The sequence below is a fragment of the Tiliqua scincoides genome, chromosome 1, assembly GCF_035046505.1.
Source record: "Tiliqua scincoides isolate rTilSci1 chromosome 1, rTilSci1.hap2, whole genome shotgun sequence".
NCBI lineage: Eukaryota > Metazoa > Chordata > Lepidosauria > Squamata > Scincidae > Tiliqua > Tiliqua scincoides.
The window spans coordinates 124,765,898-124,782,590 of record NC_089821.1 but is presented as its reverse complement, the minus strand read 5'-3'; the positions used below and the strand labels follow the sequence as shown (position 1 = coordinate 124,782,590).

Below are 16,693 nucleotides of genomic sequence, written 5' to 3'. Positions count from 1 at the left end.
ATATTTGGGGCTAGAAGCTTTTCTTCTTCTTTTATAATAATAATGATGATGATGATGAAAACAGATTATTCTCAGGAAAGGGCTGTACAAGAGCAGTTCCTGATGGCAAACACAATGCTGAATTGTGTGGACAAAAGCCACGGGGAGACAATTCTTCACCCCTTCAGTTTTCAAGATTATTTGTTTTTCTGCAGAATTATGAATATACATCTTCAGCTATTGTTTCTAGTCACACTCAAAAAATGTACTATTCGTAGTGGTAACTGGGCAGTTGCCGACTTTCATCACAGCACACACAAGGAGAAATGAGATTGGGGAAACGCATGAAATGACATAGGGACATGGGATAAATGCTCTTTCTGCAAACTATGGGGAAAGAATAGACTGTTTTCAGCTGCAGCACCAGGCTCGATTTGTAGTTTTGCACTCAGATATCAAGCTGCAGAGTTTTTAATCCTGGTCCCCAACAAAATTAAAGTACTTAGAAAGATTTATGAGTGTTTTTTTTTTCTGGTAAAGACTGGTAAAGAATGAAACTGCAAAAGTGTAAACGTACAGCCATTCTGAACTAGCTCCCTTTCCTTTGGTCTAACATAAAGCCCACCTTGTTCCCATTTTCCCTAAACACTAAATACTCACATATGTATATACACACACACTGTCTCGTTCGCTCAATTCCGATGCACTGTTTCTGTGTCCTTTCCAAGCAGAAGCAGAACAACACTGAGTTGGCTCTGTGCCTTTCTGGCCCCCTCTGAACAGGTCCTAATGAATTTGATTCTCCCTCTTGTTGTTTTTGTTGTCTCCCAAGGGGCTCAGAGGTCAGAAGCCTCGTTCATGCCTCCTCAGCGATCTGTGGTTTGGAAGGTTACGCACATGTGCCAAACCAACAGTGAGAAGCAGAAATTTAGTGGCCTCCTGGGGCTTCATCCAAATTGACTTGCACACTCAGCCATTCTTGAAAGCATGTTGCAATCATACAACGATGAGGAAGGTTTGTTCTTAGGTTTCTGGTTGGCAGTGGCATGAGCTAGGAGGTAGAAGGCAAAGTATGGGGGGGGAAAGAGGATTTGGACTAGCAGAAGAACCAGTAGAAAACTGTGGTACTCTTCAAAGGACAGAGGCATGTGATAACCTGTCTTTCAGGACTGGAGGTTTAGAGGCAAGCAAGGGGCAGTGTTGCTCCAGCTGGAAAGCCAGGTCAAAGTCAGTAATTTTAAAGGCCCTGGAACTGATAACATTCTGGTTATCTGCAGTGATGCCTTGTAGTGCAGCAGAGAGCAGGCCAGTAGCTCCCACTTTGGGTGGTATAGATAATAAGATGCCTGGATTTATTGTTCAAGTGATACACCTGGTACTTTATACAGTCCTGTTACAACCGAGAGTTACTTCCTGACCTCAGTTACACACATTCTTCAGCAAGGTCCTGCAGACAGAAATTCTAAAGGTACAGCTTCTTCCAGCATTGTGATAAAATGGAGGAAAAAATGCCGCCATGCAAAGCATGGAGGACATGTAAGAAATGGGGCCACAGCTCAGCTATTGTAATTTCAGAATTTCAGTGCGAATAACTGATTTCTATAAATCTTGTAGCAATTTTTCCTGTGGAAGGGTTCTGAATTTAACAACATTAGAATCCTGCTCATGAGAGGAACACAAGGGAAAACTGCAAACCTATGCACAGTAAACTTTCTTATGGAAGATTCTTGTGGAATTTGCATTATACAACATAGTGAAGAGTCCTTTCTGGAGCTAGAGAAAAAAGTCACAGGCCCAATTCACCCAATCCTTTATTTTAGTGAAGTGAAGCTTCTCTGTGTTGGCTTTTTTGGTGTGAGCTAACTGGACTTGTGAGTTCTCCAACAAGTTTTCAAGTTTCTCCAGTCCTCTCTCAAACTACATTTCAAAAAATGTAATGTATTTTTTTTAAAAAAAGTCAATCCTAGGCATGTCTATTTAGAAGCATGTTCTACTGATTTCAGTGGGGCTTACTTCCAGGTGTGTGTCTAGGACTGCAGTTTAAGTTAATTGTAAACTGTAGTCTTGACACAAGCTACAGCAATCCTTGACCAGCAGCGCTTTCATCTCATTCACTGTCTAGTTAAAGCCAGTCATGTGAACCTGACCACTTCTTCTGAACTTCCAAGTGCACACTTAGCATATGAAAGACCCTGCAAACCAGGAATAATGGTATAGGCACCCAAAACCACTTACAATACTCATAAAAAGAGCTTGAAAGAAGGTGAGCAATGTGTGGCAAACAGCCAGGGTGATCCAGTAGAAGGAACCCTGATCTTAAAGCTTAAAGCCATTCTGTCACTGTGGGGCATCAGCAAGTCTCCCACCTTCAGTTTCCTGTTTGTAAAATAAGGTTTTATAGAGGGTTGAGAGGGCAAACCCTCTCCAGACTACAAAGCACTTTGCAAATTAAAAATGTTACAGACATGATAAATAGCAGGAGTCACACTCTATTTCCTCTGCTTGTCTTTCGTGAGTTGTGAAAAAGGCAAACCCAGGCAGGGCTCGGTACGTCCTTCTCCACCTCAGCTGCTCTTTTGCATGTTTCCTTTATCAGTAAATTAGATACTGTCAACTTCCAACAATATGTTTTTTTTTAAGTTTGCCACTTCCACCCTCAGTTTCCTTGTTCAGACCATATGTCTGTGTAATTTTCATTTTTTGATAAAATAGCAGCTGCCTCACTGTAACCACTAAACTAAAGCAGTTAGTTTAGGGAGTGATTCCTATTAGAACTTGGGCCGAGTTCTCACTAACTGCTGATGTGGCTAACTATGTGTGATTTGTACTATTTCGGTCGGGGGGAGGGGAGTTATGTATCTAAATGCTCCTCCACTCAAAAACATACTGGCAAGCTGGACCTAAACAAAGGAAGAATTCTGTGAGTGAGCTTTGTGTTTAAGGAAAAGGAGGATACACTGGCACGTATCAGGGAAAGACCGACTGGCCACAGCTCATTAAAATCAATTTCACTAACCTAGGAATATCTGAAGCAGGCCTGCTACTCTTCAGATGATCTTTGTTTTAGTAGGTTTGGTTGGCAACCTTCAGTCTCGAAAGACTATGGTATAAGCCTACAGCACCCGGTATTCCCAGGCAGTCTCCCATCCAAGTACTAACCAGGCCTGACCCTGCTTAGCTTCCAAGATCAGACGAGATTGGGCATGTGCAGGGTAACAGTTGTTTATAGTGTGTGTGTGTGGGGGGGGGGGTCCATGCCTTTTGCATTTTAAAATTGCAGGAACTGAAATTGTGCCTTGTGGTGCTAACAAGAAAATTTAGCCTTATGACGTACTGCTATTGTTGCTGTCCAAGAGTTATTATTGTAGCTCCTGGTGGAAAGCAGATGTCTAGCAGTGCCATCGTAACCCTCAAGCAGCCACCACACAAGGGTTATTTATGGGCTGCTCTGGTAAAGGAGCTTTCGTCTTCTGTTCTTTCATCCACAGTGCGTGGCTCAAAAATCAGATAATGTAAACCAATACAATTCCAGCCTCTCGTGTAGCACATGCCAGGCAGTAGGAGCTGTTTTTAGTTTGAGGAGTGTGTTTGGAATTCCTGCAGTGTCAAGTTTCCAGTCACCAGACCTCGTATCCCCCGGTCCAGGCACGACTGCGGTTGAAGGGGATTAGCAGACCACTCTGCACCGTTATGTATTACATAGCTTTGACTTCTCTAGGCTTTGCAGATCCATAAAAAATAATGATCATTTGATGACCTAAGTTACTGGTGAAAAAGAAAATGAAAAAGAAAAGCCTTCACTTATGCTACTTGTATTTGCTTTGGATTGCAAAGAGCAGGAATCCCTTTATTGTTTGCTCACAGGCAGTGAAATTCAAGCAAGGGCACATTTCTAACAAAACAGTGGGATGTAGAGCCAGCTCCGTTTTCTCCTTTGCACGCAGCTGCAATTCCACCAACACCACTGCCATATCTAACTGTTTCTCAAGGTGGGGAAATTGGGGTGCTACTTGTATCCAGATACATTTTGCACCCTTTCCTGTTCCAGAAAGCCCATTTTAGAAATGGGCTATGTCAGAATGCCAGATGCAAGGGAGGGCACCAGGATGAGGTCTCTTCTTATCTGGTGTGCTCCCTGGGGCATTTGGTGGGCCGCTGTGAGATACAGGAAGCTGGACTAGATGGGCCTATGGCTTGATCCAGTGGGGCTGTTCTTATGTTCCAGACCATAGAAATAAAGTGAACAGTGTTGTCAGTACTGAGGAACTTCCATCAACTTCACTGGGTATAACTAGTGCCTGACTAGGCCTCCCTGAAATGGGACACTGAATCTCTGGAGGCATCTGCTCTCAAATACTGCAAGAGCTGTCAAATAATAATAAAATCAATCAGCTAGACTGTTTTAACTAGTTGAAGTATTTGATGAGAAAATTCAATACTTAAAAAATTCAATATATGGACAGCCTCTGTTCAGGTAGGATAACCAGTTGCAGAGGTAGGATAACCAGAGGAGAAGAGGGGTCCTCCTGTCATGGTTGTACAAGGGGGGCCAGAACTTCTGTGCAGTTCTTATTCATAAGGGCATAGGAGCTCTGTCCTCCTTTTCATCTGGTTATCCCATGCTCCAAGGAAGTTGCTCCTGTAGACCTGAAAAGTCTCCTTATATCTTTTGCATATACTGGGCACAGGACTTCGCAGCTAGTTTACGGCTAGAACTAACAAGTTCTCCTGCCACTTTACGGTACTCAAATACTACATCAAGTATGTTTTTAGCTGTTAAATCAAGCAGTAGTATCCTGGGAGAACAAGCATTAAAGAGACTGCATAGAAGTTCTTAGCTTTAATTGTAACCTACTTCTGTCCTGTCACAATGAAATGATTGTCTATGATGGCTTAGGTCAAATGCAGCCTGCTCCAAGCTTCCATTGCTCTGTACTCACCGCAAGGGAATGTGGGATAGCCAGTCTAAAATGTGAAATGGTGGGAGGGAGAAACTAGGGCAAATGAAAAATAATTGTATTAGAGCATCTGCCACTTACGAGTAGAATGAAGTACTCCAGAAGAGAAAAAAATGCACAAGGCTACATTCCTGTGTCTACATTTTTGGAAGTCAGATCCAGGTGTGATATAGTTCTAAATGAGCATGCATTGCACTGGGATTTAAATGCACCCAATGCTTATGAAAACCCAACCCTAACACTCCAAGTGGCACAAATGAGCAAGCCCAGGAGGCTGAAAATAGAGACTTTTTTACGCTAAGCCGAACAACCCTCCCTCTGCTTAAGCTAGACATTTCTGTGGTTGGCAGTCTGTACAACGGAGGCAGGAATAAGATGTTCAGGAACAATAGATTTTCGACTAAGCTGCAGGAGAGAGCAAACACTCATTTGACCTTCCTTAGACTGACTCTACATTCAGATCACCTTATGCATTGCTAGCTTCTCCATTAGGGGGTGTGTTGAATTAAAAAACCTATTGAGCAAAAGCACGCTGCTAGTTTGTGACCTTTTCAAAACAGAAAGGGTCTTAAACAGATTGTAATGACTTGCTTCTTAAATTAACAACATGTGTCATTTTGTATGTTGCACATTACTCAGCACTGCATAATACCTCGAGAGTCATTAACCTCTTGGCACCAACAACTCCCATCTCCATTCTAAGTAGTCATGCCTTTTGTGTTGCAACCCTCTTGCCCTATTAAGACAGTCCAGGATTAGGATTTTGGGTCTCTTGCTGGCCTTTTGTTCCTTAAATCAGCATGGGCCCAGGTTTTTATGCTGACAAAACACCCAGCCTTGTGCAAAGAAGTGCTTTGCATCCTAGTGAATGGATCTTTCTGATCAGTCTACAGGACGGGACTATTAGAGTAATCTTATCCAATCCTTCTCAGCCAAAGGGAAAAAATCCCACTCTTCTGGAGGTGGATTTAGGGCTGGGCTTTTGTCCCTGTAGCAGATAGAGGGAATTAGCCCATCCCAGCACCAGTTTGGTGCATGTGCTTTAGCTGCTCAAGGAAGATGGAAAGGGCCTGATCTTACTGAGGGGACAGTCAATGGTTATGATCCTATTACTACAGATCCGAGCCATAACAGCAGATTAAGTTGACACCTGGAGTTCACTTTTTGGCACTATATTTGTAAATATTAAAATAAAAGTAGTAAGGTAGGTGACAGTGGTAGCTCATTTGGACTCAGGTTCCATAGTTCATTGAGAAATTCCCTTAGCAAGTTCCCATTGTGCATTATTTTTCTTTAAGTACAAAAGATTTTTATTAGAAAGTTAGAAGAATCACTGTTGCACAATTCTCATTCTTAGGAGGAGGTTCTGGTGGTAAAAGACTCAGAGAACAGGAAAAATGTAGCAAAACTGAAGAAAAACAAACTCCCCCTTCACATCTCTAGAGGTCATTTGCTTGTCCTGGAGTAACCCAACAGGTGAGGGACACAAGATGTGATTCTAATACTGGAAGACAAGATGATAGCTAGCAATGCAAGTTAGCACCGCACCAAAGAGAAACAGGTGATGTTGCTGGGCAGGAATAGCCTAAGAGAAAATTTCTGCTTCAAATAACAAAACATAATAAGAACAATACAGAATGAAGAGTAAACTGCTAACCTGAGAGGTGTACCCTGCATCATCCATGAGAGATCTGATGGAAGGGAGAAAAAGGCCAGAATTGCACATTGTTGGCAACCGATAAACTACCCTGGTTCTGTTTTGTTTATATATTTAAAATAAGTAATTCTGGTTCCCTGATGAAAAGAAAATCCAACACACAAAGGAAAAATCACCATCATCACAGGCTCAAAGGAATGGGTGGCAGAAGAGCTATTATAATGTATGTATAATTCTCTGCATTCACTACATTGCAAACACCATAAAGCACCTTGAAAGTCATATAAAACCACACTCTAATCCGTTCTCATTGTACAAATGAAACGAATTTAAAACACAATGAACATGCCGCCGCATTGTTAAAATGGTTTTCAACAAATAATAGAACCCATTAGAGAGAGTCTCCTTAAGTATTAACAACTGGTGCAGTGGTTCTAGTTATTCAAATATTGGATTATTAATACACAGCCAGATATTTAGAGGCTGCATAAAATTCCATAAGAGCAGGTTATTAATTCTATGACAGAGCGTTTATTTTTAAAATAATATTTCATCTAAATTAAAGCATTCTTTGCTGTTTTTTTCTCATTGCTGTCAGTGCTCTACCCTGAGGTACAATCAGGGCGTTAAAAAAAAAGGGGAAAGAGAGAGAGAAGAATTGTGTCTCAATAAACTACAAAAATACAGAATGAGAAGAGATGGTAATTCCACTCCACTTGATTTCTAGATACAGTAACTCAAATGAACTCATCTTTTTATTTTTCATCTTTGCAGTAAAAACCATATGTACAACCTCAAAGGAAGTACACAATATTTTACTGACAAAATAAAGCTCTGTCATTGGTTCTGTTTAGATCATATTTCAATCCAAGGTGCTATCTAAGTTTCCAGTGTACAGTTACATCTTCAAACCAGTAACAAAAACAATCATGTTTCTTTTCTGCTAGTTGTTTTAAGATGTTCTTTCTGCAGTCATGCATACTGAACACTTTTTAAAAGGTGACTGTTTGGGTGACAGAAACTTCAAACTGATTTTTTAGCAGTTCATATTCCTCCCCCAGTTCAGGAACCTACTTTCCTCACATCTGAAGAAAAACCAATTTCAACCACCATCACAAATGATGCTACAAATATTTGGCAGAAATTACCATTGCTGCTGGTATCCTTTTTTGGCTATAAAAAACAGAGATTCTCATCGAGACAATCTTCAACTGTCACACCAAAAAAAACACAACAACACAAAAAAACAACTTTCATAGCTATAACAACTGACAAGAAGACAACTAATTTTTCTTTCTAATCAGATAAAAATTCGGAGATGGATTTGGAAGGAGAAAAAAAAGCTCATTCACATTTCATAATTCACTGATATTTATGGGGCTTAATTTGTTAAAGAAAACTGATTGCATTAATTAGCAATGGTATACCAATGTTAATAACTACAATCAAGAGGAATTAACTGCACCAATGAAATATGATTGGTGCATTTAACTCCTCTTTGGTCATCAATATGCATCTTTGCACTAACCAGAGAACACAGCTGGAGGCTCCCTGTTTTCCTACAGCCTGCAAAGGCAGAAACTCCCATCCCTCCACTTCCAACCCTGACTCTCCTAAATTCCAAATGATGCTGCACGATCTGCAAGTCACCTTGCTCATTTACATATCAATGGTTGATCTACATAATTCAGGGTGTTTTTTTTAGTGCAGATCCTGATTTTTGTTTGTGTGTTGATTGTGAATTACCTTGTTTACAGGACACCTAGAAAATCAAGTATCACAATTTGAACGTACCACTAGTAAATCCAAAATACAGCTTTTCAACTTGGTGGGTTTTTTTTGGGGGGGGGAGAGGGGATATTATGACTTTTACTAGTACCACCTTACAAGTACCACCATAAGTACCACCAAGGTAACTGTGTACCACCACCACCACCAGAGTTGGAAGCTGTGCACAGGAATTGGTGGCTTGCTCCACACCCTCCTTTCCCAGATCGTGCCTCAAGTGCGGGCAGTCAGATCTTACTCACAGGTGCCATACCTCTCCAGCCACCTCCTCTTCCAGCAGAGTCTCGTGATCTCCCTTTCTCTGTTTGGACAGGAGCACAATTTCAGTGCTTGCAATGGGTACCATTTTCCCTAGAAATGACACTGGGTACCCCTCATTTTTCTAGAGAAGTTTCACACTAAGAAACATCCTGGAGTGTTCACATCTCTGTCTGCTTTCCTGACTGTTAGGTAGCACTCTGCATTCACTCTACACCCCAAGAAATTAGATCTTCAGCTAATATTTTTAATCACAGCTTCTTACTCATTAAATAATTTGATTGCAATATTAAGGGCCCAATTCAGTCACAGTTAAGCACTTTTACATCCCCAGTGATTCCAATGGAAGGATTAAGAACATGTTTAAAGCTTTCCCATTTGAAACTAGGACTTACTGAAACTAGGAAGTTATTGCTGTGCCCCTGAAGCATCTCAGTGACTGGAGAAGTGAAGCATGAACATCTAACAATATGGATCTGGTATCAAAAAGAATAAGGATGGAATCTTTGTTCTGTCAGTATGGCTTTGAAGAGGTAAACTTATCACTGTTTCTGAATCTCACCTCAGAAAAAAAACCATCATCTATATCAGAAGTTCTCAAACTGGGGTGTCACAACACCCCAGCCTGAGTCCCTCTGCCTTTACACCTTTAAGGGGTGGGGAGGGGGAAAGGAGCGATGTGATCCCCAGGATTGTGCTGCTGTTGGGGAGGGCAAGGGCTGTCTTTTATTTACATAACGAAGCGGCAGGTTCCCAGGGGTGCGGGGAGCCCCATGGAATCCTCCGCAGGGCTCCCCAAGTCTCAGAAAATGTAGAAGCTACCGTGACCCACTTCCGGTTTTGTGATCACAAACCAGAAGTGTGTTGTGGTTAATTTTCAGAGGCTTGGGGAGCCCTGCAGAGGTTTCCACGGGGCTCCCTGAACCCCCAGAAACCTGCTGCTTCATTATGTAAGAAAAAGACAGCCCCTGCCCCCCCCCCCGACACCGGTGCAATCCTGGGGATCATGTCACTCCATTCCCCCCTCCCTTGCAAGAACTTACCTCAGGAAGTTTACTCCCAAGAAGTTTGAAAACCCCTGATCTATATTTCCCTACTTCACACATTTTATAAATATGGCATTTAATGAAGTGTACTCAGATGGTTAATGAGACACGAACTTCCATTCCATTCCATTGTCTTCTGCATTTTTGGCAAGCTCTCACAGCATGCAATGATTGGTATTTCATTAAGAAGATTTAGAGACTTCTAACAGAGGAAAGCATTCCTCTTCTGAAACTAGAGTGACAGAGTCCTGAAACCACCTGGATTCTTATGAGATCTCACAAATTCTCCTGCTATATGCTAAATGAAAAAAAATCACATATTTCAAATGTATACATTATAGTAATAAAAAAGTTGCCTTGAGAACTGAATTGAAATTAAGCTATGGTGCTCAAATAGACAGTAACATGCCCCTTTAGGCATCTATGCTCTTCTATTACAGTTTGTGCCCAAAATAGAGGCTAGGATTCCTCTTGCCTCCCCCCTTCAAGTGGAAATTAGTTCTGCACACACACAGAGGATGGACCAGTTTCCTTTTAGTGGCAGCCCCTCACACCTTGGGGGGGGTATTATTTCAGATTGACCACTTATTGATCATGGATAAAAGTGGTCGCCACTAGAAGCTCCATGTGCATACATGTTGCCCATAGTAGTTTGTATCTCACCCCTAGTCGTCTGATCCTGTATATGTACAGATATAAACATTCACTTGCAGAAGTGTATGTAAAAAGTATTATTCCCAATTCACAGTTGGAAAAACTAGCATTGCTGATTTTTCAGTGAGCTTAAAAAGTCTTGACTTCATTCCATAGGGTATTTTTTTCCCCCTAAGAAACTGTTATTGTCTCTAGGGCATGTCTCTAGGGTCAATCTCATTTGGTCCTAGCCTCTTTGGGACACCAGGTGACACACCTAGATGTGGTTTTACTTCTTGTGCATAATAGCCGTAAAAATTAAGTAAAATAAAAAAAAATATTAATACCACTGGTGTGCTGTGCATTTATATTACAAAACAGAGATCAACATTCAGTAGTCCTGGCTAAAACCATAGTTCCATGTAATTTGGGACTAGTTCCAAACTTTTTTTCCCATACTTGAATAGTGGCAACAAATGACATAACTGGATATATAACTGGATCTATAATAATGACATACTGGATATATAATTCCCACAGTTCTCTTCACTGTCCTCTTTCTCTATCAGCAGATAAAAAACACTAAAACCCCACTGCAATAGCTCAACATTGTAGACACTCTTTTGATTTTACTTTTTGGAAAGTAGTTTGCTTTCTTTCTGTGTTTCATGGCTTCTCTTCTTTATGTAGAAATGTTCTAACTACAATGTACAATGTAAATGGAATATCTAATAAAAAACTAAAACATGAAAAGCAAATACCCAACATAGCTAATACTCAGTCCTCCCTTATTTCTCATTTTTTATACATAACAGGCTTTTATGCACAGTCTTCTGTCAGTTGCTTGGCTTTAAGGACAATGGAGATGGTTGCCTCAGTCAGCAGACTGCTGGGACACACACAGCCACCTCCCTCCACTGATGCTCCACCACTATCTGACTTAGAAAACAAAGAGGGTGACAGAGCAGAAGAGAAAGTGGAAGGAGAGGGCTGTGGTGAGGTAGAACACTCCTTCGCATCCATGGTATAGTACAGCCATTTTAAACCTATGTGCTGTGGCACATTGGTGTTTTGCAAATGGCCCGCAGGTGTGCTTAGGATTTTGGGGGAGGGTCATTTATTGGCAGTGGTATTGCTAAGGGGGTGTGGGCAGTACTGGGTGACACCACTACTTGCCAAAAAGGTAAAGGTCTTATGTATGTATACTTGCCAAAAATTTTTAAATCTTGGGAATTTCAAATAATACCAGCATGTTATATATCAATCGATGTGTAATTTCATGCAGAATGCAATGAAACAACCATGTTGAAATATATCAATAGATATAGCCAAAAGCCAGCGGGGGGCGGGGCAATGGTACATCACCACACCCACTGCCTGCGGCGTTGCCCTGCCCACTGCATGGGATGAGGTCCATTGTAGGGGTGACATGCTGGGCTCCTGCACAGGGTGATGCAAACGCTAATGACACCACTGTTCATTAGTAGGACTATTGGGGGAGTCCTACTCCATCCATCGGCAGTACAGTGTACCCTGCCAATTGTAAAAAAATTGAGAGTGTGCCTTGACCATTTTAGCACTTTGTCAGTGTGCTGTGAGATGAAAAAGATTGAAAATGGCTGGTGTGGTAGGAGGACTGAGACTGGCATATTACTAGATCAGTGGGAGCAGCATGTGGCCTTCTGTCCCAAGTGCATGGGAAATCTTGAGCTGGCCCTGCTTAGGCTTATGCTTACTACTGCATTTTGAACTGTATTTTGCAGTGTTAATATATTAGCAACCTAAGAACATAAGAACAGCCCCACTGGATCAGGCCATAGGCCCATCTAGTCCAGCTTCCTGTATCTCACAGCGGTCCATCAAATGCCCCAGGGAGCACACCAGATAACAAGAGATCTCATCCTGGTGCCCTCCCTTGCATCTGGCATTCTGACATAGCCCATTTTTCAAGTCTTTTTTCAACACTTTTTTCAAGTCTGTCAATTCCAAAATACTTAATATAATTTTAATAAAATAGATCGATACATCTGGAAATACCTGGAGGAGAAGTGGTACAGAGAACATTGTTAATAATTTAATAAGAAACTGATAACTACCTCCCTCATGGCTAAAATGGAAAGACTGCTACTTGGGAAAGGCAAGATGTTCACCTGTGTGACACAGATGTAATTTAACATCCATTAATGGGATACAGCACACTTGGTATGCTAGTCCCATCCAGTGTCTAAAAAAAGACTAATGGCCCAAACACTGATTTTTCCTCTCACTTACAATGACAAATTTAAAATTAAACTATAGTGCTTGCACAGCAAACAACATTACTTTTCAAAGAGCCCCCATGGCATTTTGCTGCTTTGGTTAAATGGGAAAGAGCTTTAGAAACATTGGGATTTATAAAAAGAATTAAGCAGAAACCTTACTAAAAGCTGAAATTATATCTTAATCCAGAGTTAAGACCAGTAAATCAATGGTTCTAGGGGAAAAGGCGCACTGTGAAGCAACAAATATCACAGTATTCTTTATCACAATATGCTGGGTACTAATGAAAGAACGGATTATATTGCAGTCTCTGTCCAGCCCTTAAGTTCTGTGCTTCTGTTCAGGGCAGGGCTTCAGCTGGCCTTGAAGTGCCTCTTAGGACATGCAGAAGGCACCTCCCATCTCTCATTTGAAATAAATATAATGAATTTAGTCTCTCCCAAAGAGGCACCATGGTGTCTCCCTTGCCCCACATGGTGTCCCCCTTGCCTTCCTTGCCCCATTTGGCTCCTGCTTGCCACTGTATACGACCCATGTGACCTGACAGTATGCAGGGAGGAGGAGCTGCCAAATTACGTTCCCCTACTGTAGTGTCTACTGCACTGCAGATTATTCTGACTGATGTGTCTTCTTGATTATACAGTAATGTTATTATGATTGTTGTTATTCTGTGCCTTGCTCTTTGTAACCATGCTTTCTTACCTAGTGCATCTTTTCTCCTGGTATTGCCAAATGTGTTGGGTTATGCAGCCTAGTGTTACCCTGCAGATGCCCGATCTTGTCTGATCTCGGAAGCTAAGCAGGGTCAGGCCTGGTTAGTACTTGGATGGGAGACTGCCTGGGACTACTGGGTGCTGTAGGCTTATACCATAGTCTTTCGAGACTGAAGGTTGCCAACCATGGAGAGGTAACAGTGCAGTCTCTTGGGAAGAGTTTGCCTGTCTGTCATTCTCTTAAACATACCTTGGTTGAATCCCCCCTCCCCACAATATATTGGACTATTGCAGTGGTTTCCAAACTGTGAGCTGTGGCTCCCTAGGGAGCAGTGAAAATCAGCCAGGGGAGCTGAAAAATCCTCACAAAAAACCTGTTGTCCTATACAGTGTATAGAATTGCAGCCCTAATGGGGAGCTGTAGCCAATGACCCAGTAGGTCAAGGGAGCTGCAAGTCAAAAACGTTTGGAAACCACTGTGCTGTTGCATAAACGTGTAGTACAGGAGTAGCAGAATCATGCAAAAGATAAGTAAGCCAGCATTTTTAACTCCCCACCACCACTTCCAACAGATCTGGGTCACATGAGTACAATGAAATACAATTTTAGCACTCACTTGGAGGAGTCTGAAAATGTTTTCCCCATCTTGCTGCATGAAAGGATAAAGGGACACAAGCAGCTTTGAGCAGAGATGACAGTTGCAGGATTTCACATGTCTGACTTCATAGCAAGCAAAGGAGAAACTGTTTGTCTTTCTTCAAAATGGTATAATTTTCTCTACCCTAACAGTGATTTTCAGATGTCTTCAGGGCAGACAATAAATGAGAACTTTGCATTGTAGACACTTCAAACTCTTACAGATGCATTTAGCAAGTCAAATCCCTGGTTGGTTATTCAGGGATATGTAGACAGAGACCTGTATATAAATGTCAAGTGATCTTGTTTGAATCCTTTGTGTTAAACAGCGGGAATTATTAAAAGCTGAAACTTGTACATCAATGATCAGCGTGTTGCTTTGTCTTTTTGTTTGGTTTTGAATCCTGTCCACACAGAAGTGCATATTCTTTTTTTATGTTTGTTTCTCTGCCACTTCATTGGAAAGCTCCACTTGATTTTTAAAAAAAATGAAAACTCGTAACTAAAATGCCAGATGCTGTCATATAATATAGTCGCTGCTGACACCCTGATCTAAGTAAAAAGTCATTTGCACAGAGTTGTAACTGTGAAATCGCATTGAGATTGCTTGTGCTTGGTAAATTTTGCTGCTATCTATCGTGGATTGCTCTGCAAAATACTTTCTTACACCAAGAAAATAAAGGATCTTTCAGTTTATGATATCAGGATATGCCCCTGGTTCCCTTTCTGCTCCCCTACCACCAAAGCTCCTGAATCAGGAGCCACTCTGACTGAATACCCACTTGTTTTTACTACCTTGTGTCCTCAGATGATGCTGTGCTACCAATTTCTAAAACACGGTCTAAAAGATAGCTGAATGTGCAGTCCTCATTCTCCATACTAAATTAACTTTGAAGTGGAACAAAACTAGTAGGTAACTCACTTTCCTTCCAGGGCTACACTCTCCCTTCTTGCTTCCTATGGCTGTTATATCTTGTAGAACATGTTCTGCTGTTTTTTCAGCTGTTGCAAAAGTACCGGATATCAATTACTTCGTGCAGGGAGGATGCTGACCTGAATAACAGCTCCCGTTTAACATTACTTCTCACCTTGCTATCAACTGCTCTGACATTTAAATTCATGCCTCCTAGACTCCTCTTGAATCAGGGCGTTCATGACTTCCCTTTTCCTTTTATTAAACTGTTCAGAAGGGATTAACTTCTAAAACTAACATTTACCCAAGCGTCTCAGGATGGCATGTATTCAAGGCAAAATGAGGAGTGAGATGCTAGGAAAGACTTATATAGATGAAAAGTAACAGTAAGTGAGAGTTTTGTTAACACACACACCTGGAACCAAACAAGCTGCATTTTAACAATGCTAGAGGGCATCTATAGATCTGTAATACAGCAACATACCGCTGCTGTCATTGCAGGCTCTTAAGTTTGTATTAATTTCTATTCCTTTTATAAGGGCAAAGGCTAAAAGGCCAGTGCAATGCAAAACAGAATGCATGCATGCTTAGAAACATATTGCCACAAAGCATTTAGATGCACACTGGATTCCTGTGAGGAAAAAAATGGAGGCCCAACAGCTTTGGAATCATAGAAGCATTTGCAAAACAAAGTTAACTTCCAATTAATGTTATGTCATCAGCTTTACCATGCAGCTCCCCACATTTAAAAATTCAGCTCTGAATTTGTCAGCTGCCTGGCTGCCCTTTCTACGTTGACCTCTGGATAGTATCCCAAGTCCAGACTCACAAATAGGTGGGGAGGCGGAGGATTGTGAACATGCACTCCTCTCCTCAATATATTTGAACCATGTTCATTTGAATTGCTCCAATGCATGATTAGGGACTGGGACAGTGAGTTGGGGGGGGGCAGCGGAGATGCATGCACGTGTCCACATGCCTCCCCTACATTTTTGAAGGTTATCTGGATTATTGTCTGAGGCTGGATTCATTTAGTCTGACACTGTGCATGTCTTCTCACAAATTGCAAAATGTGAATACCTGTACGGTATTTTTCTGGGCTACAAGCCCAGCAGCTTGTAAGTAATGATTATTATTAACAAAAGAAATTTGGGGTGAAAACCTTAATTTTATTTCCAGTTAGAGATGCTGGTGTGTTGATCCAGTTGCGGAAAGGGCTGCATGCTCAAGCACCTATCAAAGGCCAGGATGTATGTGTGCTACGTACTGCCCAGCAGAGCATGCATGGCCCTTCCCTCAGCACCATAAAGTACTACCTGAGCTCCTAGTATTTCATATTAGAACACTAGTCAATCTAGCTCCTTCTCATCCATACTCTAAGCCTCTGGTCTGTCTGTTTCATATACCCAAAAAGACCTTGACATTTGTATACCTGCTTGCTCCCATGTACCCGTCTTTCACTGGCACATCTGTTTCAACTCCTCTCTCCTCACTATCTCCCCTGCTCTAATCCACATTTGAAGGAAGTCCTGCATCTGTAGCTCCTCCATCATCCATGTACGTGCAAAGATGGTCTCTGCTACTACCTTTTCCTGTATTCCCCTCATCTGCTGCTCTCAGTTTTCTCCCACCGGACAAGACATTTTACCATGGGAGGGCTTGGCAACCCTCCAAGACTGGCCTGGAGTTTCCCTGAATCAGGAGCTTCCTCCACGGTGAACTACCAAAAGCAATCATGGAGATTCTTATAAAGCCTCTGGGAATTTCCAACATTACATACAACATTGTGTAAAAAAAATCCCAAAGAACAGCTTCCGTCAAGGTTGGCAACTCTATTATTGGGTGGGTGGCCA

At 41.6% G+C, this 16,693-nt stretch overlaps 1 protein-coding gene and 1 pseudogene across 2 annotated transcripts in view; both read right to left on the bottom strand.

Annotated features, from left to right (window-relative positions):
- PARD3B (par-3 family cell polarity regulator beta) overlaps nt 1–16,693 on the bottom strand; it is a 540,299-nt gene that overhangs the window by 16,485 nt on the left and 507,121 nt on the right. The window lies entirely within an intron of this gene.
- LOC136637371 (5S ribosomal RNA) lies at nt 3,090–3,206 on the bottom strand (annotated as a pseudogene).